The sequence below is a fragment of the Seriola lalandi genome, unplaced genomic scaffold, assembly GCF_002814215.2.
Source record: "Seriola lalandi dorsalis isolate HSWRI2012SDOR001 ecotype SW California unplaced genomic scaffold, Sedor1 jcf7180002054425, whole genome shotgun sequence".
Lineage (NCBI taxonomy): Eukaryota > Metazoa > Chordata > Actinopteri > Carangiformes > Carangidae > Seriola > Seriola lalandi.
The window spans coordinates 3,647,175-3,652,780 of NW_019524978.1; the positions used below are offsets into that span (position 1 = coordinate 3,647,175).

Consider the following 5,606-nt stretch of genomic DNA (forward strand, 5'->3'; position numbering starts at 1 on the left):
TCGCGCTAAATGTCAGAGCAGCGCCATTGGTGCGACCATGGCTTGGGTGAGGGTAACAGCAGTCCTCGTTAGTATAGTGGACAGTATATCCGCCTGTCACGCGGAAGACTGGGGTTCGCTTCCCTGACGGGGTGAGTGTCTTTGTTTTCTGCTAAACAGCTGAATCTTCACCACAAAGCAAAGCTCAGGTAATCCAGCAGCATCCAACAGACGTTTTGCCTTGGAGAGACTGCCACCTTCCCCTGTAACAACAGAAATAAACGCATGTTGAAAAATAAATACAAACTTGCTCATCTTGTTTACTTTACTAAATGTCACCAAAGTTTGACCTTATGGCAGAGAAAAAACAACACTATTTCCACCAGCTTTCAAACCAACCTACCATTTGCATGAGAGCAACAATTTGAAACCACCTTTCCCCGCCTCAAGAACATACAGAGCATCCCGCAGCAGTTTCCGTAGTGTAGTGGTTATCACGTTCGCCTAACACGCGAAAGGTCCCCAGTTCGAAACTGGGCGGAAACAACTTTGTGCAGTCCCAGCTTCCTAACAAAGTGAAGATAGACAGTGACTTTGACCTTCAACCTGTGTGTCTCCATTTTATAGGTTGTGTAAAGGCAACACACACTCTGTGTAAATGCTGGCGACAGTGAGTGTTGTTTTGCGCGTGGTGGCTGCCCTCTTAGGAAAAATTAGGGATGGTTAGTTATCACTGCTCAGACTGTCATGCCTCGAGCTCAAGCCAAGCTCATTCCAGGGGCCCTCAAAGGAGACTCCAGCCAAAATAGGAGCCCCCAATTCAGCAGCAACATTACGGATTCCCCGCTGGTTGAGGAACAGAACGCCACCTCTTTAATGTTGCAAGGAAGCTTTGGGGTTGGATGTGGAAAAAGCTTATGACCACCGTCCCTCAAGGAATATTGCCAGTGGATGCCTCTTGCTCCTCCATCTGTGACTACGTCCAGCTTTGAATCTCACTTGTGTTGTATCCAAGGGCCCTGTGTAGCACATTCAAGTCATTGGGGTTTAGCTTCTCCAACGAGAATGCATATGGGGCTAAGTGTACATTGGTCCATTTTCCCGCCTCAGGCGCAGTATGGTGGCATCAGCACAGTTTCCGTAGTGTAGTGGTTATCACGTTCGCCTCACACGCGAAAGGTCCCCAGATCGAAACCGGGCGGAAACAAGTTTCTCCTTCTGTGGTTTTCTCAAGCAAAGGGAACTCAGACAGCGACTGTGATTCGTAAGCTCCATGTCTCCACCGGACGTGCTGGCTTGCAAAGAGCATCGTTGCGAGCTTGGATAAAAACCACCCAAAATGGGTAGATGTCGGCGCTAGAGCTTATGGGTTTGCAGATGAAAAAGCTCTCCCATGTAAACACAAAGTCCCCATTTAAGGCTTTTGCCAATTTTCAAAGTCCACATTTCTTGATTACAGCGCCAAAGCAACAAATGATGGGTCCCTGTCCTCCAACATAAAGGGTGTATCGCGCTAAATGTCAGAGCAGCGACATTGGTCCGACCATGGCTTGGGTGAGGGTAAGAGCAGTCCTCGTTAGTATAGTGGACAGTATCTCCGCCTGTCACGCGGAAGACCGGGGTTCGATTCCCCGACGGGGAGAGTGTCTTTGTTTTCTGCTAAACAGCTGAATATTCACCACAAAGCAAAGCTCAGGTAATGCAGCAGCATCCAACAGACGCTTTGCCTTGGAGAGACTGCCACCTTCCCCTGTAACGACAGAAATGAACCCATGTTGAAAAATAAATACAAACTTGCTCATCTTGTTTACATTACTAAATGTCAGCAAAGTTTGACCTTATGGCAGAGAAGAACCAACACTACATCTACCAGCTTTCCAACCAACCTACCATTTGCATGAGAGGCACAATTGATAACCGCCTGTCACATTCAGGTCACTGTCACCAAAGCAAAACTACCAGGGGTTGTCAGCTACGACTGTAATCCCATTGGCTCCTGGGTGAAAAAGTTTTCACGCCACCCAAATGAAAGGAATCAGCCTTTTTTTCTTCAAAAATTTGTCCAATTTTCCCACTGCTGGGACAGCACAACCTCAACTGATTTTGAAGAGTTACAGCAGATATGACCAGCTTGGGCGGAAGTCCACATTCCAATTATTCGGATTTGGCTTCTCTGGTGAAAATGCTTATGGGGCTCAGTGCACACTGGTGCTTTTCCCCGCCTCAAGGACAGACAGAGAATCTCGCCACAGTTTCCGTAGTGTAGTGGTTATCACGTTCGCCTAACACGCGAAAGGTCCCCAGTTTGAAACTGGGCGGAAACAACTTTGTGCAGTCCCAGCTTCCTCAAACAAAGTGTGACAAGAGTGGCGGTCATAGGGTGAGTTATGTTGCCGAACAACGCCACCTGGGCAATTGCACCCCAGGAAATAACAATAATATTTATAACCAAAAACTAAAAGCTTACGCAAGTTCGTATCACCACAGGGCAAAGACGATGTTGATAATACAAATTTTATTCAACAATAATTACTAAAATGAGGTTCCATAAATGCTGTCTAAAGCACATAATGTTATACACGGGGCCATAGGAGAAGGGGGAGTGGACAGTGCTGGGTTACCTCGGCGGCCCGAAACCAATGAGGGAGGGGGGGAAACTAAAACACCCGTGACACTGCACACACACAAACTGAAAACGTGAAGAACCGCTACCAGGGATTGGGTCGCCGCCCGGAGCCCACAGCACCTGTCCACAGGGAGAGAAAGCACAATAAAATGGCCACACTTTACCAATACACACACACAAAACAATAATAAGTAATAAAATAAATAATAAAATAATCTAACTTCTCAACTATAATATAACAGGCAATTAATCTACAAAAGAAATCAAACTCAATAAGACGGTACTCAATTTAATAATACTCTTAACAAGACAAAAAGAACTAAATCTCAAATAGAACACAAACAACAATACAAAAGAAATCAAATGAAATTAAATCAATATTCAAAATAACTAAATGCTTGAATAAACCAATAAAGAAACAGCGGCAAAGACTGTTACAACAGATCGAAACCGGGCAGAAACAAGTTTCTCCTTCTGTGGTTTTCTCAAACAAAGGGAACTCAGACAGCGACTGTGATTCGTAAGCTCCATGTCTCCACTGGACGTGCTGGCTTGCAAAGAGCATCGTTGCGAGCTTGGATAAAAACCACCCAAAATGGGTAGATGTCGGCGCTAGAGCTTATGGGTTTGCAGATGAAAAAGCTCTCCCATGTAAACACAAAGTTCCCCATTTAAGGCTTTTGCCAATTTTCAAAGTCCACATTTCTTGATTACATCGCCAAAGCAACAAATGATGGGTCCCTGTCCTCCAACATAAAGGGTGTATCGCGCTAAATGGTTGAGGGCTGCAGCAGTCCTCGTTAGTATAGTGGACAGTATCTCCGCCTGTCACGCGGAAGACCAAGGTTTGATTCCTCAACGGGGAGAGGTTCTTTGCTTTCTGCTAAACAGCTGAATCTTCACCGCAAAGCAAAGCTCAGGTAATGCAACAGCATTCAGCATGCTGTTGCTGTCCAACAGACGCTTTGCCTTGGAGAGACTGCCACCTTCCCCTGTAACAACAGAAATGAACCCATGTTGAAAAATAAATACAAACTTGCTCATCTTGTTTACTTTACTAAATGTCACCAAAGTTTGACCTTATGGCAGAGAAGAACCAACACTACATCTACCAGCTTTCCAACCAACCTACCATTTGCATGAGAGGCACAATTGATAACCAGCTGTCACATTCAGGTCACTGTCACCAAAGCAAAACTACCAGGGGTTGTCAGCTACGACTGTAATCCCATTGGCTCCTGGGTGAAAAAGTTTTCACGCCACCCAAATGAAAGGAATCAGCCTTTTTTTCTTCAAAAATTTGTCCAATTTTCCCACTGCTGGGACAGCACAAAAACAACTGATTTTGAAGAGTTACAGCAGATATGACCAGCTTGGGCGGAAGTCCACATTCCAATTATTCGGTTTGGCTTCTCTGGTGAAAATGCTTATGGGGCTCAGTGCACACTGGTGCATTTCCCCGCCTCAAGGACATACAGAGCTTTCCGCAGCAGTTTCCGTAGTGTAGTGGTTATCACGTTCGCCCAACACGCGAAAGGTCCCCAGTTCGAAACTGGGCGGAAACAACTTTGTGCAGTCCCAGCTTCCTCAAACAAAGTGAAGATAGACAGTGACTTTGACCTTCAACCGGTGTGTCTCCATTTGATAGGTTGTGTAAAGGCAACACACACTCTGTTTGTGTAAATGTTGGCGACAGTGAGTGTTGTTTTGCGCGTGGTGGCTGCCCTCTTAGGAAAAATTAGGATGTTAAGTTATCACTGTTCAGACTGTCATGCCTCGAGCTCAAGCCAAGCTCATTCCAGGGGCCCTCAAAGGAGACTCCAGCCAAAATAGGAGCCCCCAATTCAGCAGCAACATTACGGATATCCCGCTGGTTGAGGAACAGAACGCCACCTCTTTACTGTTGCAAAGAAGCTTTGGGGTTGGATGTGGAAAAAGCTTATGACCACCGTCCCTCAAGGAATATTGCCAGTGGATGCCTCTTGCTCCTCCATCTGTGACTACGTCCAGCTTTGAATCTCACTTGTGTTGTATCCAAGGGCCCTTTGTAGCACGTTCAAGTCATTGGGGTTTAGCTTCTCCAACGAGAATGCATATGGGGCCAAGTGTACATTGGTCCATTTTCCCGCCTCAGGCATAGTATGGCTGCATCAGGACAGTTTCCGTAGTGTAGTGGTTATCACGTTCGCCTCACACGCGAAAGGTCCCTGGTTCGAAACCGGGCGGAAACAACTTTCTGCTTCTGTGGTTTTCTCAAACAAAGGGAACTCAGACAGCAACTGTGATTCGTAAGCTCCATGTCTCCACTGGACGTGCTGGCTTGCAAAGAGCATCGTTGCGAGCTTGAATAAAAACCACCCCAAAATGGGTAGATGTCGGCGCTAGAGCTTATGGGTTTGCAGCTGAAAAAGCTCTCCCATGTAAACACAAACTTCCCTATTTAAAGCTTTTGCCAATTTTCAAAGTCCACATTTCTTGATTACAGCGCCAAAGCAACAAATGATGGGTCCCTGTCCTCCAACATAAAGGGTGTATCGCGGTAAATGTCAGAGCAGCGCCATTGGTCCGATGACATGGCTTGGTTAGGAGCTGCAGCAGTCCTCGTTAGTATAGTGCACAGTATCTCCGCCTGTCACGCGGAAGACCAGGGTTCGATTCCCCGACGGGGAGAGTTTCTTTGTTTTCTGCTAAACAGCTGAATCTTCACCGCAAAGCAAAGCTCAGGTAATGCAACAGCATTCAGCATGCTGTTGCTGTCCAACAGACGCTTTGCCTTGGAGAGACTGCCACCTTCTCCTGTAACAACAGAAATGAACGCATGTTGAAAAATAAATACAAACTTGCTCATCTTGTTTACTTTACTAAATGTCACCAAAGTTTCACCTTATGGCAGAGAAAAAACAACACTATTTCCACCAGCTTTCAAACCAACCTACCATTTGCATGAGAGGCATAATTGATAACCAGCTGTCACATTCAGGTCACTGTCACCGAGGCAAAA

The 5,606-nt window shown here is 46.0% G+C and overlaps 6 non-coding genes across 6 annotated transcripts; all 6 read left to right on the plus strand.

Annotated features, from left to right (window-relative positions):
• Positions 1–452: 452 nt before the first annotated feature.
• trnav-aac (transfer RNA valine (anticodon AAC)) lies at positions 453–525 on the plus strand. Its single transcript has one exon. It is a non-coding gene; the product is annotated as a tRNA-Val (tRNA).
• Positions 526–1,113: 588 nt separating this feature from the next.
• Positions 1,114–1,186, plus strand: trnav-cac (transfer RNA valine (anticodon CAC)). The gene has a single exon. It is a non-coding gene; the product is annotated as a tRNA-Val (tRNA).
• A 363-nt stretch (positions 1,187–1,549) lies between these two features.
• On the plus strand, positions 1,550–1,621 carry trnad-guc (transfer RNA aspartic acid (anticodon GUC)). Its single transcript has one exon. It is a non-coding gene; the product is annotated as a tRNA-Asp (tRNA).
• A 609-nt stretch (positions 1,622–2,230) lies between these two features.
• Positions 2,231–2,303, plus strand: trnav-aac (transfer RNA valine (anticodon AAC)). The gene has a single exon. It is a non-coding gene; the product is annotated as a tRNA-Val (tRNA).
• A 1,794-nt stretch (positions 2,304–4,097) lies between these two features.
• On the plus strand, positions 4,098–4,170 carry trnav-aac (transfer RNA valine (anticodon AAC)). The gene has a single exon. It is a non-coding gene; the product is annotated as a tRNA-Val (tRNA).
• Positions 4,171–4,763: 593 nt separating this feature from the next.
• Positions 4,764–4,836, plus strand: trnav-cac (transfer RNA valine (anticodon CAC)). The gene has a single exon. It is a non-coding gene; the product is annotated as a tRNA-Val (tRNA).
• The last annotated feature ends 770 nt before the right edge of the window (positions 4,837–5,606 follow it).